Raw genomic sequence first — 13355 nt, 5'->3', positions numbered from 1 at the left:
AAGAAGTGATACCGACAAGGGATACTCCATATGAGTCCATAAATATTAAGTTCAAAATCATGGGGACTATTGCAAGAAGGACCAAACTAATAGTACCCTGGGAGACAGAGAGGTGAACATTGATTGAAAAGGGAATTGAGGGTGTGTGGAGTGTTGTTGGAAACATTGTTTTTCTTGATCAAGACGGTGGATACCTTATTGTATAAGTAAAAATTCATTATAATTTGTATACTTTATCATATGATTGCTATGATTCAATAAAATGTTTCAAATACAATAAAAAGATGAGAGAGTACACCAAAATGTTAACACTGGCTATCTCTGTTTGATGGAATTATGAAGAACTTTCAATCCCTTCATTATAAGTTTCTGCATTTCTTCAATTTTCCCTGAAGAGTGTATTTGTCAAAAAGCAAAAACAACAAGAGTTATTCTTAAGAAGGGAAATATATCAGGCAGTGATGTGCTAACTTCACACTGATGTCAGACGTGGGGCACTTTACATGCAAAGCTGGTATCATGAATTGTCTGGGTTACAGAAAACGCTATTCTTTGTCCTGATTTTGCCCAATTCATCACAATCCTAAAGCAATAACAGCACTGACAGTATAGTTAAGTAACTCTATCTATGGTAATGTTCTCTAGAAATTAAAACTTGAGTCTGTAATTTGGAACCCAAAAGCCATGGTACTTCAAGTATTTAGGCCCACTGCACATTGTTCCTTAAAAAGTACCAAAAATACCCCAAATCAAGCCACAATTATAGACCTGTAAATGTAAAGCCATTATTATGTCTGGGCAAATACCTCAATTCCACTTGCATTTTAACAGTTGTTTTCCAATATTGAAGTTGCTAATGCTTTTGTTGCCTCTTAATGACTATTCTTAGCAAACAAATTTTGTGCCTTACAATTAGTGATTTTCTTCCTAATTATGGCTTTTTTCAATTTTCACATGAGATGACAAAAAATTTATGTTTTACCCATGAACTAGCTTATTACTTAATGAAAATTTGTCTAATAGCAGCCTTCTAGATATCCTGTCAAAATCAAAAGCAGCATTCAAAGAAGAGAGAGGTTGCTTTCATATTAACATTCAAAATTAATTTCTGGGTAGGGGCTGGGAGTGAGATGTAGGAGGCATAATTTCTTCCAAAAAGATTTAAATAGATTTTCTTACTTGGAGTCCATGGAGTTTAAAAGTGTTAAATATTTCTCTCTCCTTCCTTCTCTCTATGTGCGTCTCTCTCCCTCTCCTTTTCCCCCTCCCTCTTGTGTGCCTTTTTCTTTGCCTATGATACACAGATATATATACCCAACCTTTGGGATTCAAACTGCAGAATGGGAAAAGGATTACTCTCCTGTGTTAGAGTCTGGTAATTTCAACATTGCTATATGATCAACTGTCAAAGTACCTAATTTTCCACCTAGGCTTAGATTATTTAATTTCACTTCCATCCCCACCCTCCACCGAGACACATTTGGCATGTCAAATGCTTTTGCTAGCCAGGACGCTCTGTCCTAGGACAAATATCCTACCTGTTCTTTGGGTTTTGAACCATAAATACAGCATGCTGGGAGTGGAACGCAATCTAATATTGTCCCCTAAACAAGCAGCCCTATTCTCTCTGGCAGATGCAGTCTGGTTCACTTGGCTGGGCTTGTTCATAATATGGAGGAGAAGCAAACTTTATCAAAAAGTAGTGACTCATTTTTCTCCTCGAATAAAATCCATAAAAGATTTAGGCACGACCCAAACAATTTACATCTTAAATATTCATGCCCTAGTCTCAGCCCTGAAATGACATTTAAATTGTGTCTGGGGAATTTGTTGTGAGCTAACTGCCATGGCCCACTTCGGAGGGCTTCAAAGACTGGGAGAGAGAGGGAAATATTGAGACCCGTTTTCCATTTCAGAGATTTACGAGGGAGCAAATGAAATTCGCTTCTGCTCTCAGACCTGGCCCCCTGGGAAAGGAAACACTGTCCGAATCAAGTAAATAAGGTCCTTTGTGTCAGCAAAGGCTGTGGTGGATGAAATTAATGTTTGAGTGATCCTGGAATTTCTCAGACAGGCTGTTTAAAGCAAAGTTTCTCGGCTTCAGAACTGTTGATATTTGGGGCTGGATAATTTTATTGTGGGGACTATTTGTGCATTGTAGTATGTTTAGCAGTATCCTTACAGGCCAGCAGCATCCACCAAGATGTGACAACCAAAAATGTCTGCAGACATTGCAGAATGTTCCAGGGGGTGCGGGTGGTGGGAGGAAGGAAGATCAGATCTCCCTTGGTCAAGAACCACTGTTTTAAAGACAAAGAAGTCATTTGTCCCTGCTTTATCCTAAACTTGGGGAGATAATTTTTCTTTTTGACTTTTTCCTCCTTCCAGCATTTTAAAAATTGAGCTATAATTGACACGTGCATTATGTAGGTTTAAGCTGTACAACATGTACAGACATATTGATACATTTATATATTGAAATATCATGTCACATAGTTGCTATTTCCTTTTGTGGTGAGAACAACTAAGATCTACTCTCTTAGCAACTTTGAAGTCTATAATGCAATTTTGTTGATTATAATGACTATGCTCTACAGTAGATCTTCAGGCATTCAGTTCAGTTCAGTCGCTCAGTCGTGTCCGACTCTTTGCGACCCCATGAATCACAGCAGGCCAGGCCTCCCTGTCCATCACCAACTCCCGGAGTTCACTCAGACTCATGTCCATCAAGTCAGTGATACCATCCGGCCATCTCATCCTCTGACGTCCCCTTCTCCTCCTGCCCCCAATCCCTCCCAGCATCAGAGTCTTTTCCAATGAGTCAACTCTTCGCATGAGGTGGCCAAAGTACTGGAGTTTCAGCTTTATGTATCCACTAAATATCCAAACGTAGTTGTAAGTTTGTACCCTTAAACAACATCTCCTCAATTCCCACAACAACACCCCAACCCCTGGTAACCACAATTCTATTGTCTATGAATTTGTTATTTTTAGATTCTACATATAAGGGAGGTCATAAGGTATTTATTTTTCTCTGTCTGACTTATCTCCCTGAGGATAATGCCCTCTATGTTCATCCATATTGTCACAAAGGGCACAGTTAGTTGACCCACTATTTGCCAACCACTTATTGATTACCTATCATGTACCCAACTTCGCTGTACCACGTGAGATACAACAGTGCAGAACACAGAAAAAAACAATTTTTCTTTCACAGAGTTTGCATTTTTGCAGTTGGATAAAGCCAACATAGAAAATAAGTAAATCTGTGACCTGTTAGATGACAAAAGAAAGAAAAAGTAGAATGGGGGAGGAGGACCTAGAGTGCAAAGAATTTGGAGTCGAGGCAGGTCAAAATGTGGAAAGAGCAACGTCTGAGCAAAGAATGGAAGGAGGTGAGTACGTGAAGAGAAAAGGCGAAGGGATGTGTGATGGTCAGAGAGAACCATCAACCCAAAGATCCTGAGACGGGAGGGGAGCAGGACAATGTGTGGAGCAGAGTGAGTGGGGAGAGAGTAACAGGAGATGCAGTCAGGAAAATGGTAGAGACAGATCCTGGGAGACCTCATGGGCGATTCTAAGGACCTGGGCTCCCACAGAGGTCAAAATGAGGAGGTTGCGGAGCAAATAAATGACACAATCTCACATTTGAACAGTCACTGCCTGCTGTGTTGGGAATAGACTGAATAGGAACAAGTTTGAAACAAGAAAATCAGTTAGGAGGTTTTTGCAGTAATCCAAGTGAAAGATGATAGTGGCCAAGGGCAACGGAGGTGGAGAAGTGGCTGAACTATAGATATGTACTGAACTGTAGATATACACTGAAGGAAGAGCAAAGAGGGTTTCCTGCAGGGGTGGGCATGGGATGCAAAGGAAAGAGACATTTGACCTCATCATTTGCAAGGATGGAGCTGACATCAACTAACATGAGGAAGGCTAGAACAGATTTGAGTAGGGAGAAAGATCAGAAGTTTGGTTTTGAATATGTTGAATTCGAGGCATCTATTGGAGAGAAGTCCAAACTAGAGAAATAAGTTAGAGTTGTCACTATAAATATGATACCCAAAACCATGAGGCTTGGTGAGATCATCAAGGCAAAGAATACGAAGAACAGAAAAGGACTATGAGATGAGTTCACTAGACTCCAACAGTAAGAGTTTGGGAACCAGCCAAGGGTTCTGAGAAAGTGCAGTGAATAGAGTAAAGGAAACCAAGGGAGCATATAACCTAGAGGTCAGGAGAGAAGGGTGAGATCAACTATGTCAAGTAAGGCTGCTGGGTCAAACAACCACTGGTTTTAACAACATGAAGGTCAACATGAAGGTCATTGGTGACCTTCACAAAAGCATTTTTAGTGTAGTGCTATAGCAAACTGGAGCAAGATTCTTTTAATGGAAGGGAAAGAAGTGAAACTAGGCAGTATATAAAGATCTTTTGAGTTTCAGTGCAAAGGAAAGAAAAGAAATGAAGTGGTATCTGGTAGACAAAGTGGGGTCAAGAAAAATGAACATTTTTTCCATTTTAGAATAGTTTTAAATTTACAGAATTATTATGAAAATAGTATAAGTTCACAGTTACCCCATACCCAGTTCCCTATTATTAGTATCTTACATGGATTTTAGTATTTTTATTTGTATTTTAGTATTTGTCACAATTTGTGAACCAATCTTGATATATTATTATTAACAAAATCCATGTATTTGGATTTCCTCATTTTTCCCCCAATACCCTATCTCTATTCCAGTGTCCCATCCAGGACACCACATGACCCTTAGTAGTCACGTTCCTTAGGCTCCTCAGTTGGGCAGTTCCTCAGACTTCCCCTGTTCCTTATGACCTTGACAGTTTTGAGGATTATTATTATTGGTTGGATATATTGTAGACTGTCCCTCCATTTGTATTCACCTGATATTTTTCTCATATTAGACGGAGATAATGTATTTGGAGGAGGAAGAACACAGAGGTAAAGTGCCATTCTCATCACATCGTTTTTACATCTTACCCCTATACTCCCATCGTTATGAAGTTCTTCCTGCCTTCCTTCCTTCTTTCTTTAATATTTTTCACTGCCACTTCAAGAGGCTCCAGGCTTATCTATCTTGTATATTTCCTGACCAAGCCCTAAAATCAGTATCTCTAAGTAGCCTGGCTCAAAGGGGTGTTTTTTAAGATGGAAGAAAGAATAGTGTGTTTACAAATGAAGAAAATTATTCAGAAATGAGAAAAAATAATGATGTAGGAGGATGGGCACACGTGGGAAGTTAAGGTTGGTGAATGCCAACGCCAGGACGTGGGAGACGAGGTTGTGGGTCAGTGTCAGCTCACTTCTGGTTGATTCATTTTTACCAATGAAATAAGAAACATGATCACCAGCTGACAATGGGGAGCAGATGGGGTTTGAGAAGAGAGAAGAAGTATTAAAAAATTGTTTAAAAAAGTAATAGATACTATGGAAAACAGCATGGATATTTCCCAAAATGGTTACAAATAGAACTACCAATATGGCCCTAAAAATCCCACTGCTGGGTGTTCAGGCAAAAGAAATTGAAATTGGTATCTTGAAAGATATTAGCATTCCTATATTCCTTGCAGTACCATAACCAAGATACGGAAACAACCTAAGCAGTCATCAGTGGATGAGTGGATAAAGAAAATGTAGCATATATATCTCACCTTCCCAACTGGTGCCAGTGGTAAGGCATCTGCCTTCCAATGCAGGAGATGCAAGAGATATGGTTTCAATCCCTGGGTTGGGAAGGTTCCTGGAGTATGAAGTGGCAGCCCACTCTAGTATTCTTGCCTTGAAAATTCCATTGACAGAGGACCCTGGTGGGCTACAGTCCATGGGGCTGCAGAGTCGGACATGCCTGAGTGAGCACACAGTATCTGCATACAATGAAATATTATTCAGCCTTCAAAAGAGAAGGAAATCCCATGATGTGCTATAACATGGATGAATCTTGAGGACACCGTGCTGAGTGGAAGTGAAAGTCACTCAGTTGTGACTGATTCTTTGCGATCCCATGGACTATATACAGTCCATGGAATTCTCCAGGCCAGAATACTGGAGTGGGTAGCCTTTCCCTTCTCCAGGGGATCTCCCCAACCCAGGGATCAAACCCAGATCTCCCACATTGCAGGCAGATTCTTTACCAGCTGAGCCACAAGGGAAACCCAGTGAAATAAGTCAATCATAAAAGAACACATGTGCGTCCCATGGCTGATTCGTGCGGATACATGGCAAAAGTCATCACAATATTGTAAAGTAATTATCCTCCAATTAAAAGAGATTAATTTAAAAAGAACAAATACTGCACAATTCAACTCACATGAGGCATCTAAACTAGTCAAACTCATGGAATCAGAAATTAAAACGGTGGTTGCTAGGGACTGGGAGTGCGGGATTTGGAGGGCAGGGGCAGAGCTTTTTCCTTTTGGAGAAATCAGTCACAGTCACAAGAACTTGTGATAAGGACCAAATGAGATGATGTTGGATGCTGGTAAGATGATTGGAATAGTGGTTCTCTACGTGTGGTCCCTGGACTATGAGGCTCAAAAGCACCCAGAAATGTGAAAAAGGCAATCCTCAGGTCCTTCCCTAGACAACTACTCTGGGGATGGAGCCCAGTAATCTCTGTGTTAACAAGCCCTTGAACTAATTTTGATGCATGCTAAAATTTGAGTATCACTAGAACAATACTGGCTTCCCCGGTGGCTCAGAGGTTAAAGTGTCTGTCTCCAATGCGGAAGACCTAGGTTCAATCTCTTGGTCGGGAAGAACCCCTGGAGAAGGAAATGTTAACCCACTCCAGTATTCTTGCCTGGAGAATCCCATGGATGGAGACGCCTGGTAGGCTACAGTCCACAGGGTCGCAAAGAGTCAGACACGACTGAGCGACTTCACCATGACTAGAACAATACTACTGATTACAGTAAACAGAATGACTTATCATTTTATCATTATCATCATTATGTTTGTTGTGAAACAGCTTTCCAATGCAGGGGAATTTATTGTTTTTCTAGTGAGACAATAACATATAACATTTATTAATTAATATATTTCTAGGCAATAATCTAAGTACTTTATATGCATTATTTCAGCTAATTCTCTCAACAACGTCTGAGTTGCATTTTATTATAATTCTCAACATACAGATGGTGAAACTGAGGATCAGACTAAGTAGTTCTCTGAAGTTCACACAAGCAGTCACATGCAAGATCTGGATTCAAACTTAGGAGTCCCAGCAGCCCTGAAAGTCAAAATTACTCTTTGGAGTAATTTCACTTCTAGTATTTCTAACCCAGGATAAAGAGAAATTTGTTGTTACTAACAGCATAAATAATGTAATAACAACTGTGTGAATTTGGGAAAAAGTCATTATGAGTTTGATAAACAACAGTGTACTAAACAACCAGCAACCAAGAAAAGAATTTTCAATCAACCAATGTCAACATGGACATGATGTGATAATGTCTAATAATGTCTAATGTCTAATATATGTCTGCTGCTGCTGCTGCTGCTAAGTCACTTCAGTCATGTATGACTCTCTGCGACCCCATAGACGGCAGCCCCCCGCAAGGCTCCCGTGTCCCTGGGATTCTCCAGGCAAGATGTCTAATAATGTCTAAAATAAATGAGGTCACTAACTTTTTCAATAAAGGAATAATTTATCCCCAAAAAAGATATTTTCATTTACATACTCATTCTCAAGAGTATACTCATTCTCAAGAGCATTAAAATTTTGAAAAGAAAATGATTACAGTTGATGACATTGGTGAATTTCAATTCAGATTCTTGATCAAATAGTCATCCTGGTATCAGTTCAGTTCAGTTGCTCAGTTGTGTCCGACTCTTTGCGACCCCATGAATCGCAGCACACCAGGCCTCCCTGTCCATCACCAACTCCCGAAGTTCACTCAAACCCAGGTCCATCGAGTTGGTGATGCCATCCAACCTCTGTCGTCCCCTTCTCCTCCTGCCCCCAATCCCTCCCAGCATCAGAGTCTTTTCCAATGAGTCAACTCTTCACATGAGGTGGCCAAAGTACTGGAGTTTCAGCTTTAGCATCATTCCTTCCAAAGAACACCCAGGGCTGATCTCCTTTAGAATGGACTGGTTAGATCTCCTTGCAGTCCAAGGGACTCTCAAGAGTCTTCTCCAACACCACAGTTCAAAAGCATCAATTCTTCAGTGCTCAGCTTTCTTCACAGTCCAACTCTCACATCTATACATGACCACTGGAAAAACCATAGCCTTGACTAGATGGACCTTTGTTGGCAAAGTAATGTCTCTGCTTTTGAATATGCTATCTAGGTTGGTCGTAACTTTCCTTCCAAGGAGTAAGTGTCTTTTAATTTCATGGCTGCAATCACCATCTGCAGTGATTTTGGAGCCTAAAAAAATAAAGTCTGACATCTTGGTATGGGAATCACAAATAGCTTCAGCTTTGTCTTATGTCTAGATTGCTTCAGTTTCCATTCATTTTGCCAGTTTTACTTGCATTATGTTTTTCTTTTTGACAAGTTCGAGTTATTTTAGAAAAGTTAAGTCTTTCCCTTTCCTCCTTCTTTCTTAACAGTGGACTCTATCTCACTGAAAAATAATAATAATAAGGCCTTTAATAAATCAGCCAGTTAGTTGATGGCAAGGTAACTTTACAATTTCTTATCTGGATCACAAAATCATAGGACTTTCTAAAGAAGAAGCGTAACCATTCAAATTTAATATACATAAAAAGTTGCCAACCACTTCAGTTAATTAAAGGAATAAAACACAAACAACACAAGCCATTTTTTACTTAACAAAGATGAAATACCAAAATACTATTGGTGTATGAGTATATTCATAGAAAATATTTCCTTGGTTAGCAATTAGGCATTAAAATTAAAATTTTTAAATTCCTATTAAAATTCCTTGTCAGAGTAATTTCAGTTCTAGACTAAAGTCATAGAATTTTAGAGCTGAAAGGGAATTTATTAAAAATATCCAGAGCAACTCCATCATTTCCAAATGAAGAAACTGAGGCACAGAGAGCTACCCAAGATCATACAGACAGACATTGGTAAATTCCTTTCATCTTTCCCAAGATTTCCACTAGAATTTGGTCCAGGATATTCTAGTTGTGAATTTAAAATCTCCTATCTTCAGGAAAAAAAAAAAAACAAGATTTTTTCTCATGCCTATGTAACATATTAACCAACTTATTTCATTATCCCAGAACCATTGAAGGAAATGTTGATCCACTGAGCTAAATGTTTTGAATAACAGTATGATGACAAATTTGAACCTATTTTATTTAAAACCTATTACTGGTATTTATCACTTTAAAAAATTCATTGAAATATAGAGCAAACACTTTAAAACACACCTGCTACCATGACGTTCTCTGAAATATAAAGTTTCTGAAATACAGAAACCTTATCTTGGTTTCCATCTTCATACCAAGGACAGCGCCTACCACCCAGGAGCTACTCAATGAATTCAATCATTGAAGAGGTAAGAATTCAAAATATCATGAAAAAAGTTCTTAGAAGATACTCCATATATGAAAAGTATTAGTGAAAAGAATGGAATGTAAGACACTAAAATCCACCTTAAAGTTAATGTCAGGTTGCTCTAACCCCTGGGCTCTGGAAATTCAAGCCTGGCTGAGGACATCTGCTCAGACCACATACTCACAAACTCACTCCAAGAACTCAAGTGGCTTTTCCTCCCTGTGGGGGTGTTCTTAGGATCAGCCCAGTTGCCCAACAAATTCCATGTTACAACTGAAGCCCTTAAGAAATTTCTTGTCCTCAAGTTAAAAAAGAAATAGCTTTTAATCAAAGAAAATCCATCCTTTTCGTGTGGGAAGGCCCTTGCTGTCACCTAGGCATGAAGGGAAGAAAATGGAATTAGATGTATTGTTTAAACATTCCATTTTTCTGGCCCCCTTCTAAAGCCAGAACTCAGTCTCTGTTTCTAAAAGATCATAAGAGCATAAATGATTGCAGCTCAATATGCTGTTCATAAAGGCATAATCATCACCTCTTTATTTCTGACCCACTGAACTTCTCTTCATTATGATACCCCTATGGGCAGAAATCTATCTCAGTCTCATCCAAGCCCTACAAACACCATCTAAGAGAAGTTAATTGGCAGTAGGCTCTATGGTGGCAGTTCCCTGAGTCTGAGATCTGCCTCTTACAAGCTATGTGATCTTCAGCAAATCAATTCACTTCTCTGTTTTCACTTAGCAGCAAAATGAGGATAATACAAGAATCTATCTCATAGTACCACAGTGTGTCTTAAATGAGATACTAGGTGCAAATGCTCAATAAGCTTTTCATTTGTTTTTGTTGCTAGGCAGCATGCATGATCTTTGTTCCCCAACCAGGAATCGAATCTGTGCCCCCTGCAGTGGAAGTGTGGAGCCCCGACTGCTAGACCGGCCGGGTATTCCCAGTAAGTTGTCATTTTTATTGCTAACTACTACAGGTAATCATCTATGGCCTTTTGTCCTCATTGCCATTGGGACATCTCCACACTGACACATTTATCACATTTTCTCTTACAGTGAGGGCCATCCTCCCCCTAGAAACTTACTAACTCCACAGTTACAAGCCTTGAAAAACCTTTCTCTAAACACTCCAAATAACAATAATAATGTCAGCTAATATTTACTAAGGGCCTGCTCGGTATGTAGCATTTGCCAAGCATGTTATATGTTGGCACATATAACATGTGCCACCTTAAGTACTTATATAATCTTGCAATGTAGATTTCATTGTGAACTTCATTTTCTAAAAGTGAAAACTGAACCTCAGAGAATGAAGGGGCATTCCCAAGATCACCCAGCTAATAAGTGATGAGGCTACGATTCATATTCAGGTAGTCTGTATCCAGAATTTCATTCAGTACTCTGAAATGTTCTCTCCCCTTTCAGAAATCCATAGGTAGCCCACCTGGGTTTCACTGTCCTCTAACTTTCCATGTGACTTAACATTAAATCGTGAACTAGACTCCCCAGTCCTTGAGAGCAGGCTCATCCTCCTATCCTTGGGTCCAGCAGAACACCTAATCTGATGCCTATACCTAGTGAGTCGTTGCTAGTTGAATATCTCCCTCATTCCAACAGTCATCATATAAAGCAACTACAATTGTTTCAAATGACCTCCTCTCCTATCACTCTCCCTTTCACTCACTCTGGTTGAGACTCACTGCCCTCCTTGCTCTTCCTTAAACACACCAGGCACACATCCACTTTGAGAAATTTGCATTTGCTGGTTTTGTTCCCTGGAATGTTCTTCCCACAAATATCCACGGGGCTTACTGTCTTGCCTCTTCTAGACTTTGCTCAAAAGTTCCCTTCTCCAGGACTTTCCCTGACTCCTTGTTTAAAATTAAAACCTCATTTCCTCAAGTTATTTAAAATGGAATTACCGTATGATCCAGAATTCCCACTTCTGGGTATATATATCCAAAGGAAATGAAACTATTATCTTCTTAAAAATGCTTATTGGAGTATAGTTGATTCACAATGCTGTGTTAGTTTCAGGTGTACAGCAAAATGAATAAGTTATATATGTGTGTGTGTGTGTGTGTGTGTGTGTATATATATATATGCTAAATGCATGCTACAACACTTCAGTCATGTCCAACTCTTTGCAACCCTGTGGACTGTAACCCTCCAGGCTCCTCTGTCCATGGCATTCTCCTGGCAAGAATACTGGAGCAGGTTGCCATTTCCTCCTCCAGGGACACACACACACACACACATATGTGATATATATATACATATATATTTATATACCTCCACTCTTTTTTAGATTCTTTTCCCATTGGGCCACTACAGAGTACTGAGTAGAATTACCTGTGCTATACAGTAGGTCCTTATTAGTTATGTATTTTATATACAGTAGTGTGTGTATGTCAATCCCAATCTCCTAATGAAACCATTATCTTGAAGACATATCTGTATTTCCATGTTCACTGCAGCATTATTCACAACAGCCAAGGTATAGCAACAACCCAGGTAGTTGTTGATGGATGAGTGGATAAAGAAAAAATGGCGTATACGTACAGTGAAGTATTATTCAGTTTCTAAAAAGAAGGAAACATGGCCATTTGCAGCAATATGAATGAATCTGAAAGGCATTATGCTAAGTGAAAAAAGCCAGACAGAGAAAGGAAATACTGCATGGTTTCACTTATATGTGGAATCTAAACAAATAAGTCAAACTCATAGAAACAGAAAGCAGAGGGGGAAAATAAGGAGAGGTTAGTAAAAGGGTACAAGCTTTTGGTTATAAAGTCTGAGAATCCAGTGAAATAGGGTGACTGTAGTTGACAACACTGTATTACATAATTGAAATTTGCTAAGAGTAGGACTTAAAGGCTTTCATTTTTTAAAAGGGAGGGGATTAATATGTGAGGTGATGGATGGTGTTAATTAACTCAGTGGGGGAATCCTTTCACAAAGTATACATACATCAAATCATGTTGTAAATTTCAAATATTTTACAATTTTGTCAACTATATTTTAAATTTTTAAAAATTAAATTGTAACCTCCTTCACTCCATCCCTGCTTTCTCTATCTCACTGCCTTGCTTAATCTTCTCCATGGAACTGATGACCTTCCAATAGACTGTACATTTTCCTTTTTGTTTGGTTGAACACTTATTTCTTCCCACTAGAATATAAACTAGTTTAAAAAAAAAAAAGACTGGGACCCAAACCCTAGTGCTCTTTCTATGACATCATATTAAATTCCTATTTCTGATATCCCCAGAACAGAGACTTCTGCCAGTTCTGTTGGCTGTCTCTCAGAATATGACTTGCAATATAATAGGTGTTTTAAAATATATTTTAATTATCCCTGCTTCCTGCTTGGCCTTGCCTCCTCCCACAGTAGAATCTGCAAAGAAAAAGAGCTTCACTTCCACTTGCTGGGTCTTACAAGCAGCCTAAGGAACAGCTGTTTTCTTCCACCAGCCCAGAAGTTACTGAGAAGTCCATCTTCCCCACTGGGCAAAGTCAAGCTTTCAGCGATGCATATAGCCCAGGAATAAAGTCTAATGAGGCAGTTGAGGCCAAGCGGCCTTCACCGAAGAGGATAAAAATCAGTGGGAAAACCAGCCAGGCTCAACCTGAATTACACAATTTGTTACTGCAAAGTATGAGTCTGTTTCTCCAAAAGAAACAGTCTGGAAAATGAGCAGACCGGTGGTCCGAGGAGCATTATCCCACCAGGAATAAGTCCCATTCAGCAGTGAACTCTCCCTGCTTCACCACCTGTCGAACAGGACAAAAGACCAAAGCCTGTGGACCACGCCGCACTGTACCTTGCACTCAGGCTTTCTAAGTTGAGAGCAG

Source organism: Bos mutus, chromosome 25 (assembly GCF_027580195.1).
Source record: "Bos mutus isolate GX-2022 chromosome 25, NWIPB_WYAK_1.1, whole genome shotgun sequence".
Classification (NCBI taxonomy): Eukaryota; Metazoa; Chordata; class Mammalia; order Artiodactyla; family Bovidae; genus Bos; species Bos mutus.
This window is presented reverse-complemented; position numbering follows the sequence as displayed.